At 37.8% G+C, this 14,222-nt stretch overlaps 1 protein-coding gene across 2 annotated transcripts in view; it reads right to left on the minus strand.

Moving 5' to 3' along the window:
* The window catches only part of LOC102219051 (protocadherin-1-like), a 195,952-nt gene that overhangs the window by 76,759 nt on the left and 104,971 nt on the right, over positions 1–14,222 (minus strand). The gene's annotated exons all lie outside the window — the stretch shown is intronic.

Consider the following 14,222-nt stretch of genomic DNA (forward strand, 5'->3'; position numbering starts at 1 on the left):
ATTCTAAACTGCATAATCTTTGCTTGGTCACTTCTTGTGTTGCTTCAAGTGCTTCATCACATTTACGTTGCTTTTCTACACAAAAAGGTTTCTGACTTTTCACTAAAGTTGTTTATGTGAGTTCATTGATGTAGAAAAAGACATAAAACCAAAATCAAAAAGAATTGCTGAAGTCTTTGTGTTGTGTCCTTTAGTCCCCTACATGAATTTACCTTTTGCTGGTAACATTGACACTTTCTTTCCTTTGATTTTAAAAAAAATAATGTGAAAAGTTTCTTACTGTTGTTTCTGACTGATGCAACAATGATGATGTTTGAATACAGCAGAGAAGTGATGGCCAGTTCCTAACACCGAGGCCTGTCTCCCTGTTGCCATGGTGATCCATCCCTGCTGAGGGTCTCGGCAGGACATCAGGAAAACATAGCGAGACACACCGGGGAGTCTGCAAAGCGTGTGCACCTGTTTACCTGACGCACTCTGCTCCATTAGCCCTCTGACATCCCCTCACCACACAAACACACTTTTACACACCTCTAGTCAGCCTCTCCTCATTAGTTCCCATGATGCAACGCTAACCTGGCAACCGGACTTGTGGCTACCTCCCCTGCTGCTTTCATGCTCTCATTGGATAAGTTCCCAGGGGTCACGGCCCATGGCTGCCCAATCTTACCCCCCGCCGACCCACCATCTGTCCTGGAGCTGCCAGTGAGGAGCGGGCACGGCCCACCGGGAACAGCTGCCGGCGCTAACGGAGGTGGCTAACCGGAGCCAGGACACGGCAGGAGGCGGCTTTAGCAGAGCTGCTTTTAGCTCGCCCGACGCTGAAGCAGGCGGTAGCTTTCGGTTCAGAGCGGACGGTCGAGCAGTGACTTTGATCTCTGAGATAATCTAATGCGAGTTATGATGATTAAACTGAAATCAGGGAAACTCTGACCATTATTTCGAAATTACATGGTAAAGTCATTAAAAAAGTATGTTCCTTCTGGCATTTTTATCATGTTAAAAACTTCCATTCATTCCATGTAACAAATCAATATAAAGTAGTACAATCTTGTGAAATGGAGAAAAAAAAAAAAAACTTTTTAAAATGTTTAGCCAATAAGAAATATTAGAAGGCTTCAATAATTTTCAGCACCAGATGAATGGATACTTTGCACAACAACCTTATTACTGGGTTTCTACTAGCTAAAGACAGATTTTTTATTTTATTTATTTATTTTTTTTGTCTGTCTGTTTGTTTTTTTACATTCTTCTTTGCAAGAACAATTAAAGCTCAGTCAGATTGGTTGGAAATGTTCCGTGAAAAGTAACTTTCATGTCAAGCCATTGATTTTTTTCTTGGTTTTGGGTCTGTACTGACTAAAGCATTCTGATGCACAAATAAGCTTTGATCTAAACCACTGGAAATGAAAACTTGGAAAACATTTATTTATTTATTTTTTTTATCTCTGGCTGCACGTTTAGAAAACAATTAAAACTTTCTCATATGTCTGAAAACTATCTTCTGCAATATTTGTTTCATCCACAATGTTCCATGAGGAAAATCAGGAATGATGTTCAAACCAGGGTAAAGGAGAAGAAATTTATCTACAAAGAAAATACGTCTTGAAGTGGCAACTTCAAGAAGTATTTTCAGCTTGGTTTTCCAAAAATTCTTTATTTAAATTTATCTCGACAACAGGCCAATCAGCTTTATGGAAACACATCACTCTGGTCCTGAAAATCAGTTTATGCTACATTGATCTGCATTGTATTACATGTAGCATTGCAATCATACAATACTGTGCATCTGTCTAGTCTATCTAAAATCTCAGTAATACAAAAAATATGAAAAAAAAAGAATATGAAAATTTTTGCTCTGTATAAAGTTGAGAAAAGTCAGGTGGGACAACATGCTTAAATGTCATGTTGAAGGGTTTTTCCAACTTTATCCATTAAAATCTCTTATTTGGTTCATAAATTTGACACTTTCCTTATATTTGTGAAAACACACTTAATATCTTGTGTTCAGAGACGCTACGTTCGCTGAGTAACCTTTAACACCTGGAGAAGTGAATTCATGCCTCTGTGGGATTTTTCCCTCTTTCACTCAGCAGGGAGCTCTTTTAGATTTCAAGTGCTTTTATATTTCATGCCAATAACGAAAACTGGAGCTGACAGAAAGGACAGTTTGACAGTTTATTCCAGCAGCAGTTTAAGAGCAGAGAAGGCAAACTCTGAAAAGAATACAGAGCAGCTCGCTGCGCTGAATATTCATGAAGATAGTAATGCATGTGGCCTCTATTAAAGGTTACATGTCTGGAAATAAACTAATAACGGAGGGGGACTTTTGAAGAGTTCACCTTTAGAAAACAGAACCATATTATTCATTTGAGGCTCACTGTTCAGTGTTATCTAAGTGATAAGGACAGAGTTATGGTGTGCTCCACAAACTTGACAGAAGAAGAAGCAAATAAGTATTTTTTTGTCTTTTTGTATTCAAACAGTTTTACTCACAAACACATTAAACAAACTGATTTCTGCAAAAATTACATTAATCAAACTCAAACATGAACAGGTGAATAAATTAACAATGTCTTTTTATAACTGATTTCTTTTCAAAGTCTTTTTGTAAGTTTCTGAATGACCTCTGTGATGTGGAAAGAGTTTCATCAGAACTTCTTCAACAGCATCAAAGCCTTTAAAGTCCTCTCAGATTGAACAAATGTTTTCTGCAACCATACTCCCTGTGATTGAATGTGAACTCAAACAGTGGGAAGCTATCTTAACCCAGAGTTGAAATATGAATAGAATGTTATACATCTATATTACTACTTACTCTAACAAAGGCGTTGTTCCAATCTTTTGCTTTTACAGCAACTCCATCTGTGTTACAGCCTTCACTCATGAGAAACAGAACTGGGTCTGCGATGTAAGGCCTTGAGTTGAAATCCGAAGACCTTGCATCTCCGAGTTCTGCTCTGGCGAATTTGGCGCCAGAGCAGAACTTGTGCTCTGACAATTTTATTCCTCTAAACTCAATGGAAACAGTTTAGGGGGTTTGGGAATTTGATCAGGATTTCTACTTCCCCCCTTCCTCAGGTTTTCCGGGACCAACTCATTGGAAACAGGCACAGCTAGAATCCTGTAAAGCATCTATTCTAGTGATGCATCAATCAATCAGCCAGTAATCATAGTCATGTACTAGTTCTGACCTGTCATATTGAGGTTAAATACTGTTATAAATGAAAATCCCATTAAAAACTATGCTGTTTGTTTAATTTTGTTATGAATTTAGAAAATATCTAATTAAGATATTAGATAAATGCCTTGATGTAGAGGGTGGTAATGACTACTCCATACATTTTCTGTTGAATTTTGTACAGTTTCATCCATCAATGAACTAGTAGAACAGTTTTAATTTTGTCTTTTACAATCAAATGCTGTTATATTGAATCATTCTTTGTAAAGATAAGTTTACTTTACAGGCTGGTTCTTAGGTATATTTCTTTTAGTTTAGGAATGACTTGGTATCCTTGAGAGCCACCAAACAAAGTTGGTAACAACAGATAATTACATGTACCTGCATATGCAATGAAACAGTCAATAATACTTGGTAAGTTAAAGGATAAACGGATAGAGATGGATGGATGGCTTGATGGAAGAATGGACAGACAAATGGGTGGATATATTGTTATACTGATGGATGAATAGACAAATGTTGGACGGATTGATAAACATTGTATGGATTTATGGATGGATGGATGGATGAGATACAATTGGAACCTTGTTAACGAGCTTCTCAAACCTAAAATAAAATACCTCCAGCAGCTTTAAATTTGACAAAGCAAAGTCCTAGGTTTCAGAGTTCCTACACTCACAAACACACACACACACACACGTGGTCGTACTCTCACTATCTATATCTCGGTGTAAGAAAATAATCCAATCATGGACTCACAACAGCATCTGTGCGCTGCAGTGCTCAGCTCCAATGCCACTGTACATCAGTCGAATCCTGGCCGGGCTTCGATTTACAGCTACTGCCAAACACACACAAGCGCACGCGCACACACACCTTCTGTAGTGTGCAGCGGCCACCACAGATAAGCTCAAATAAACAACAGAGCTAGAAAAATAAATCCACCTCCCTTCTCTTTTTCTGTCTCCCAGCGGATGGGAGAGGGCATCCAAAGAACACCGCCTGTTACTATAAAGCTTCTTGACATCGCATTCACTAACATATAAACACACACACAATGATACAAATAGGAAACAGAGAGGGAGGTATGGTTCCACAGGGAGGAATCACCTCTTCTATCGTTCTACAAACTCCTTTTATCTGCTGGCTAATGAGGAGCACACACAAACACAAAAACACACACTTAAGAAGCCTCATGCATGCACACACCTCCTCAGGACCGAGGTTTCATCAGAGTGTCTCTCAGCGAGTGTCCCACTTCTAAAAGGACCACTGCTTACATCGTTATGTAATGTTTTGGTTGAGGATAGAAGATGTGTTTGCAAGTGCGTGTCTATGTGTGTGTTAAGCTCAGAAAACCTTTGAACACTCAGCCTCTTTCCTCAGCATGACGTGTTGTAACACTACAGGCTCTAATGAGTGTGTTCATGTGGAGAAGCTGTATATGTGTGTCCAACAGCATCTCTATTATTAGTCAGTAAAGAGCATTTCTGCAGAGCAAGCGGTTGCCAGAAAAGTGGATGAACAAGAAAGATTCAGGTAACTTTTGTTTAGTTTAGTTTGGGTGAAGTATACACTTCTACATCTCTCAGACAAAATAAACTCAAATAAAAAAATGTATCCTACTCATGTATTGATACTCCTACACCCACCTCTGTCCCTTTACCGCTGGAATGTATGACCTCAACAAAGTAATATTTGGAGACTGCATTGGCAATTCATAGTCCTCTTGATCAGAAAACAGGATTAGCAAGTTTTTGACATTGTGCCCTAAAGGTTTTTCTTTTATTTATTTATTTATTTTATAATAATTCCAACAAGGGAAAAAATAATTTAATTCACCTATTCATTATTTCCGGTTTATTTTTACTGATGTAGCAGGTTCCGAATGTTAGCCTAGACCGTAGCTCAGTGACAGTAACGAATTTCTCCGCGGTTATTCCAATAGTCCTACCAAATTCTGCGTGTCTAAAAAATGGCCAAGGACTCATCCAAGAAGCATCCTTATTGCATGTTTGAATCACGTCTCCTACAAAGGTGTGATGATTCTAATCAGAGACATTCAAGAATTCCATCAGACATTCCCAAAACTTTATTTCCCCCCGACTATAAAGAACCCCACACTCACTTGAACACAAATGCCTTTAGGAAAACATTTGAAATTTGTTCAATAAACGGACCAGCGTTTACAAAGGAATACCTTTTATTTTCATAACACAACTTCCAAGGTCATTTTTCTTTATTTCTTTTAAAGTAATTCTTGGTACTCTGGGATCTATTAGGATCTTTACAGTAGTCTCTAAGCTTCATTAATATTTGACATAACAACCATATTTCCGTTGGCGATCTGCTGGGAGCTGCTGCCTGCGCAGTGCAGCTCGAATTTTCTTTTACTTTGAGAAGATAAAAGTTTACAAATGTGGGAAAAACTAAAAATAATATGCTATTTTCAGGAGAATATGGCTCACTTCAGGGAGTTTCTGACAGGATAGAGACGAACTGTTGACCTCCAATCATTACCCACCCGAGAGAAGGTGGACTAGGAGGAGGAGGTAAAAAAAGAGGAGGCAAATAGAAAAGCAGGGAATGAGAATCCCGGAGGAGGAATGAGAGCAACTAAAGAGTCACTTGAAGGAGGTTAGAAGGAGATGGAGACAGTGGGAGGCGATCCGCTTCACTGGGAAGAATGCGTGACCTCTTGAACCCTCTCCTTGTCCCATTGGATTTACAAAGTTTAGAGGAACAAGGGTTTGGCTGGAACTACATAAAGAATATGAAGTGTTCCCACATAATTATAAGAACAATAGGAAAAAGTCACAAATTGTCTCTTTGTTTTGTTTTGAATGGAAATAAAAAACATTTGTGTTTTCAGTAGCAATTTAGATGGTAGCCAAAATTTTGATAGAGATCCTGAAAATTTTAAAATCTGCAGGATCAATCAGGTTCTCAGAGATTAATAGGAGACATGAAGATAATTAGATTTACATGTACTGTCATATTCCTATTAATGGGCATTTGCATTTGATTAAAGAATATAGTTCAGAGATTTTAATGTTTGCAAGGAAACATTTTTCTTCAATGACCTGAAAACTTTTCCAGATCAGAGTAAAATTGCTGTTTCTTTGCATTGAGCCTCTGAATTTGTTTGGGCATCTGTGGAGGATGGTTTGTGGAACCCTTCCCAAACAAAGGTGTCATGCCTGTTTCTCTGAAACGAGGCCTTTGGACAGACCAAAGACCTGGTGGAGAGATTATGTTTTACAATCTTCACAATTCCTTAGAGCTTAAAAAGCTTTCAATCTTTGACTAAAATGTATATCTTTAGAAAAATGTAGGGTGTATTCACACCAAGGTAGTCTTCTATTCTAATTATTTGGTCTGGACCAAAAGTGTACTCCTTTTTCAGTTTGGTGTGGTTTGCTTTCCATTTTTGCAACCAGACTACAATTTGTAAACAAAGTCAATGACCGTTGCTCCGACTGGACAAAAATGGCAGCGAAGGGAAAAAAATCGCAGAACCGGAACAAAACCAAACTTGAACAGAAATGCAGCAAGCATTTGTGCCGTTATTATATCTGTAATAGCATTTTGAATGTCAAGAGAAACACAGGTTTTGCGATTTGATTTTATAACTTTGGAACGGTGTCATCAAATGCTCACTGCAATTTGAATGAAACAAGCCTTTCTTCTCCCCCCTGACCCACAACATGCTGCCAGCGGCATATCTAAGCAGAAAGCAACGGGTCAGGTACGATTTCAGTACGATCAGAACATGCAGTAGTAGCGCTAGCAACATTGAGGGTTGATTTTAACTGTAATGACCAACAACAGTGGCTTGTGAAGTCCAAAAGGTAATTGGTGCAAATCAAGGCCAGTCTGTATTCACACCAAGTGAATGGCACCAGACCTCAAAAAGTGGGTCTCAGTCCAGTTGTTTGGTCCATACCAGAGTTCACTTTGGTACCTGTACACAAGGTCCAGGCCAATGTAGAAAAAAAAAACTCTGGTCCTGAAATGTGTCAGATGTGAATACATCTTTATAATATGTCAAATTCCTGCAAAGTCAAGACAAAGAAAAATTAGTCAAAAGTAAAACACGCTTGCAATTCATCCTTATTCCACCCTGAACCGTGAATGGCAGTCATTCTCAATAATAGGCTCCTTGTTCAATGCACTTGGTGATTAAACTGGCAAAATGAAAAAAGAAAAGTGTAATTTTCTTTAAAGAATTGAAGCACGGATTTAAGATTTCAAAATGTAAGAACTATTGGAAAGTTCTATGAGCACTTTGTATATTTAAGGTGTAAGGATCAGGCGGCAACAGACATTTCTGACCCAGAATCAGACTGAAACCTATATGACGTGTCCCCATCGTCCACATCATTCTTCAATCTTTTTCACAAGCAGATGAAATGTTTTTACATTTAAAACGATCCCTCCCTGGGAGGCTCATCTAACTCACAACACATGTGTCAATAGAAGCAACGCTGAAGCGGCTGACGTCACTCTGCAGGCTGCTCTCATGACTTTATCAGGAAACCAAACTGGGGGCTGATTAAGAGCCGAGATAGAAAACCTCACTGATGTTCTGCATCTCTCATCCGAGTGTGCTCGGCCGAGTTTGCAGCGGTTTCTACAGCTCTCAGTCTGATGCAATCAGCAGATAAAAAGCCTACATGTGAGTGAGTGTGTGAGTGAATGCACGCCCACACGCACGCACACATATTTCGTAAGGCAGCTTGTTATGCAGCAGCTTCTCTTCCTTTTTCGGATCCTTCAATCCTGAATCTATTCACTTTTTTTATCTTTTCCTCCAATTTATGAGTAAAACGAAAAAAAGACAAACAGGCAATCAAATCCCACACACCTCCCCCATTTATTCCTCCCTCGCATTTTGGTTTTTCTCCTTTTCCCATCTGTCCATCCCTGACAGGAAGTGGGTGCATTAGCCGAGTGAAGACCGGCTGATGGAATTAACTTCCATTATCTGACCATTTGCAGAATGGAGAGTAGAATAAAAAGCAATGGAATAGGAAGACTGAAGCGATAGCAAGCTATCACCTCACAGAACAAACCACTAAATGTATTTTTCATGTTTGTGTTAGGTTTTTATGTGTCCATGCGGCCAGTTTGGTCAGACAGCGAACCTTGAAGTCTGGAATCCTTTTTGAGACGACAAATCTTATTTAAAGACTGAAACCTGTCTGTTAGTGCTTTACAGCTCTGCTGGTTGCTGTCAGCTCTGAGCCCTGCTTTTCCTGCTGAAGATGTAAAACTTTCAAAGAAAGAATGGCTCAGTGATTTTCTGAAACAGCTGAACACTGTGCTTTTTAATCAGGCTTAAGGGCTGGGTTTATTCTGAAGTGAATAAAGGCAGGGTTAGCATATTCCTCAATGTGGGATTGGGTAAAAATGTATTTAATTATTATATTTCTTTTATTTATAAGATTTGCAGAATGAAACAATGCAATATGATAAACACATAATGAGGAACAATAATGTTTGTCAAATAATAATAATAATATTATTGATCTGTCTTTGGTTTCAGGACAAAGTTACTACCAATGAAATACAAGTATCTGTAGAGTCTTTAGTCTTTATTTATCTTGTTTCCCAGAGGGAAAAAGTGCAAATCTACATCAAAAGTCAGGGCTAAAAGTATAGGATCAGGATAAACCCATTAGCCAACTTTAATGGGACATATACAGTACATGTATATTGTACAATTAAACTGAAACAAATAAATGAATAAAAATATGTTTTATTGGCTGCCAAGAGGCTGACAGCATGACTGAGGAAGCTGTAGAAATTTCCAACAACAACTGGTGGTGTTATCATGTGACAACCATATCCTGTAATCTCCATATGTCTGGAGTATGGAGCAGGGCTCCAAGAGAGAAGATTTTCACTCTGGAGAAGGCATCCAACTCTGACCAAAATCTCCCCAAATCTTGGTTTTGTTAAGGTGGATGAAATTACAGACTGTTCCAAATATAAGTCAGATTGCACATGAAATCTGCAGGCAAACAACAGATGAAACAAGGTTTCATTTTTTTAGCCTCACAGTGTGTCCAGTTCATTAAAAGCAACAAAGGGAAAGCTTCATCCAAAGAAAAGCTGAGCTTTGTAACAGATTACCTGAAGTCGAGAACTGAACATAACACAACATCCATCCCCAGAAGAGGGATGTGGACAAGATTTAAAGTTTTGCAGGGCAGTGTGGAACTCTTACCAAGTTAAGATGTAGTATAATTATCTAGTTCTAACAAAGCAGACTGAATGCTGAAATTAAATCAAGACCTGCTCTAACTAAACCCAAAGTGAGGTAAAAACAAACATTTACTTGAATACTATTGGTTTTAAAATTACTATCCAGATTGTTTCATATATTTACTTAGTAAACTGAAATATCTAAGCTGCACATATGTACTTTAAAGATTGTTGGTTTTTGTTTTGAGATTTTTACTTTTTCACAACCTAATATTTTTTTCTAATCTATGAAATTTTGGGCATATTATTTGCGATTTCCTGTTAAGCTCACCTAAAATTACCCAATTACCCCTAAAAATATAACTTCTGAAACTGTTTCTCTTTTTTTGTACAACACATTCTAATATACAAATGTAATCTTATCACCATTTTTTTTTTACCTGCCTGATATAAATTTTATTTAATACCAGTTTGGGAATCATATATCATTAAAGTAGTTATTGTGTTTAATTATATCTCCTACCATGTTGTTATTTTTAATGCATTCAGGAATAAAACTACTAGAGTTATCTACAAACAAATCAAATAAAATCTTATACTCAAAATATGTTGTCCATTTCAGGTCGAGTTGGTATACAATGTAAGCAAAGACAAAAAAAAAATAATTATTCTCTTTCCTTTAGATATTATTCCTGATGCAGAAACAAATGAAAAACCTAGATTACAGGGAAACATATGAGGTAAATATCATTTACAGTCCAAGCCTTACTCTGATAAAAAAAAAAAAAAGATACGAAAGGAGCTGGCATTTTTCAAGTACAATGAAATAGCATCATCAGGAATGAGAAGTGATGGAGAGTAAAGTGTATCAGTGGGAATGTGTTAATCCTCGGAATACAGGCAGTAATCTGTTGACCTCTCAGCTCACACAAAGCACACATTTCCTTTGAAAAAAACCCATCTCCAGCCCAAACATGTTTAACTATCAAAGCACAGGACTGAAACAACATCATCAACTCCGAACCTAAAGCTGACCTTAATCCAGTGTGTGAGGAGTCAGCTACTTTCTCCTGGTCTCTATCGCCATCTCATACACACACACACACACACACACGCACACGCACACACACAGAGGGTGGCAGTAGCCTGTGGGTGTGCAAGCAGCTGTGAATAATTGTGTTTACAGATGGTATATGTGCGACCTGTGGGTTCAACGACACTTCTCAACCCCTCGAAGAAAGACAGAAGACAGCTGTGACATTTAAAGTGAATGTCTGTCTTTCCCTTCCTCCATCCCTTTCCTTCTCTCCCTCCTTCTTTTATTCCTCCGCCCGCTTCAACTTCTTCACCTCACTTAGTTTAATTGGCATAAGTGTTAACGAGGCGTTCCGAGCCAAAGCAGAACAATAAACAGCAACATAAGTATGAAAAGATTGGCGAATTGCTACTTCAAAGTTTCATTTGGTTCCATGATGTAGGTAAATTGGCTGTTTTATTTATACTTCAGGGAATGTCGCTTTAGACACTAAAAGCCACCTGCTAGTGTGCATCATTATCTAAATGTAAAGTTATCATGCAGAACATACAAGTAGCTCTTATTCCTGTCTTGTTTTGATTCATCCTCTTGCAATTCGCTGATTATTGGGATAAATTATGGCTTTTACGCTCAAGATGTTCTGTGCTTTAAAGATTTAAATGAGGCTCATCGAATATGCGGCAGAGATAGAGGACTGTGGATGGATCAGTCATAACCATCTCTGAATGGTTTTATATTTGTGCAGCAGTTGCGGAAAAATCTGGTCAAAAAGATTCAATACAATCTCTCTTCAAAACCACAGAGCAGAGAGAATTTTTAAGCACACACTTAATTTGTTTTTACTGATCTTGATTGATTTGCAGCTCATTTCCAACAGTCATATTTAACTGCCTCCCTACGAACTGCATGGTTGGCTCACAAAGCAGAAGTGAGATAAAGGCATTCTGATTCAAGGCATGCAGAGAAACATCGTAATTTCCCGTTAGCTGACATGCAAAAGTGTAAGACAGCTGAACGCTCACATAAATGCTATATCTGTCAATCAGTCAAAATCTATCTGTAAAGCATTTGTCACACAGAAAAGAGTAAAAAAAACGTAGCTTACACCATTTATAAGGTTAAAAACAAACAATCTTACTTTAACTACGATGTGATCAAAATCAGTGTCGTGTTGAAGCTGTTTTTAAATTGAAAATGAAATAATGGGCATGAATATGATTTTTTTTAACTGTTTACTATCCTTTTCCTCTGTTTTCAGTGACATTCCTATCTTGAAAACGAAGCACTGTGTCTCAATGTCAGCATAAATAAGAAAAAGATGAATAAATCAAAATTGAATATTGCTGGCAGCTGAAGTAAAGGAGTAACACAAACTTGGGATGAACCTAAAATGTACTGGCTAAATTAGATCATGAAAACATTTTCAATCTAAAACCTTATATGCTTCACCTTTCTTCAGTTTGTACAGATACAATGTCAGATTTACTTTCTAAAGATCTGATTAAATAGTTAAATCTGAAATTCACTCAAAGTAACCTCCAAATTTGCTTTATATAATTATTGCCCTTTTACCTTCACTTCTTCTTTCAGTTCAGATATACCAATTATAACACTGATTCTCCTGAAGTCAGACATAATTTTAATCTTTAAGTAAATTGCTTCAAAGATTTGCTTCAGTTTTGTCTATATTCCTGCTGTCTATGTAATCATGCAGTTAATCAGAATGAAGTCCATGTTAAAATTTATCCACAATGCCAAAGACGAGTTGGCCATTTTATTAGGTACACCTGCATGAATGTGTGAATGACTGAAGGCAGTGTAAAGTGCTTTGGGGTCCTCTGGACTTGATAAAGTGCTATGCAAATACAAGCCATTTACCATTTAAACCTCCTCAACTGCTTGTTACACAAATGCTGAATTAAGCAATCACATAGCAGCAGCTCAGTTCAGTGAGGCATCTAGATGGGGTAAAGACAAACTGCTTTAGTCCAGTCCAAGCATCAGAAAGAAAGGGATCAAAAGTGGCCCTGAATGTGGCATGCAGAAGATAGGCTGGTCTAAGTATTTCAAACTGTGCTGATCTGCTGGTATTTCACGGATAACCATCCTTCTGGTTTCTTAAGAATGGTCTGAACTAGAGAAAATATCAGGGACAAGCAGTTGTGTGGACAAAAATGCTTTTCTGGGGACGTAGAAGAAAGGGCAGGCTGGCTGAAGACTAGATGGAGTCAAGCAGTAGATAAATCATCTCATCTTGCAACCAAAGTGTACAGAATGCCATCTATGAACAGAACACACGTCAAATCTTGAAGGACATGGGATTCAGCGCCAGAGGACCACAATGGGTGCCACTCCTATTAGCTAAGGACAGATGTTTTAGTTTACACAAGGTCAGCAAAACTAGATAAAGCAGTTTGAAAAAAGTTCTGCCTTTCTTAAATGTGTCTTGATTTGAGCTGTGACATTTAGATGATGTATTTCAAACTGAGCACCCAAGGATATAAGAATTTTATATCAAACTCAAAGGTTTAGGTGTGTGGTTGTGGTACAAAGGTAGAGGAGATGTTTTCTCAGCACACTTTGGGCCCTGTAGGATCACCTTGAATTTTTTTTAACACCAGAGTGTGGAAGAGTATTTCCTTTTAAGACCATATTCTAAACATCCTATAATGCCTATTTTGAGCAGGCTAAAACATAAAGTCCTGCTAACATGTAAATATGGATCAGAATCCATATTAGGAGCGTAGGTATGTCTTAAGTACATTGTTAAATCAATGCAGTTTAAAAAGTGACAGTTCTGAAAGAGAAAGTTTGTCCAAATCAGCAAGTGTACCAAATAAAGTGGTCAGCGAGCTTACATTCAAAAGAAATGACCCAAAGCAAATTAGACTAATTTGACAAAAAAAAAAAAACATTTGTAGGACAATAATAAAGAAATAGTGTTTGAGTTCCAAACATTTAGCTGTACTAAATTATCAAGTTCATTGCTAGATAAAGAAGTTCAATTTTGAATTAACACAGTACTGGAATTAATTGAGTACTGGAACTTAAACAAACATTTTGTGGGATACACAATATGGTTTCCCACCTAAACCAAAGTTTGACATTTTCTGCCAATGCCCATGATTTGTCATTTGTAGTAATCTAATTCATAGCCTTACAATGGGAGACACATAAATTGGAACATTTCTTGTTGCATGTATCTGTTAAATACAGTCACATAAAAAAAACACATATGAAATGATGAAATCAGGTGCAAATCCCTAGTAGCTTTGTTCTTTTTGCATCAAAACAATGAAATCAAAAAGTCACCTAATAAGAGTGGTGAACAACAAAACAGTTCACACTTTGTTTCAATAACAAAACGAGAGAGAAACAAATTTGAGAGTGTAGCATCAATTCTCCCGTTCTCAGTTTTTTTGCTTCTGTCATCTGCTTTAAAAGCTAAAACACTTCAGTCAGGTTTGTACCTGTGGGGATGCTAGCATCATAGCACCTCCAAATGTGTCAGTAAACTGGATAAGACTGATTCCTCCCCAACCTGTTGGCAGTTTAAACACATTCCAACGTGTTTTCCTGTAACAGATTATGGCAGGCTCAGGAAGTGCTAACCAGTAAAGTCCAGGAGCCAGGAGTGCTGTGTATGCGTGTTTCCTGTTAGCCACCCTCTGTGCCTCCGTAAGTGGAGCTGATGGAGGGTTGAACTAAGTATGATTTACATAATTGGGATGTTAATTTGTTAAGCTGTGGGAGTTGATTATGTTGCATATTGATTGTGTTGTGCTGCTGTGAGGT

Source organism: Xiphophorus maculatus, chromosome 23 (assembly GCF_002775205.1).
Source record: "Xiphophorus maculatus strain JP 163 A chromosome 23, X_maculatus-5.0-male, whole genome shotgun sequence".
Taxonomy (NCBI): domain Eukaryota; kingdom Metazoa; phylum Chordata; class Actinopteri; order Cyprinodontiformes; family Poeciliidae; genus Xiphophorus; species Xiphophorus maculatus.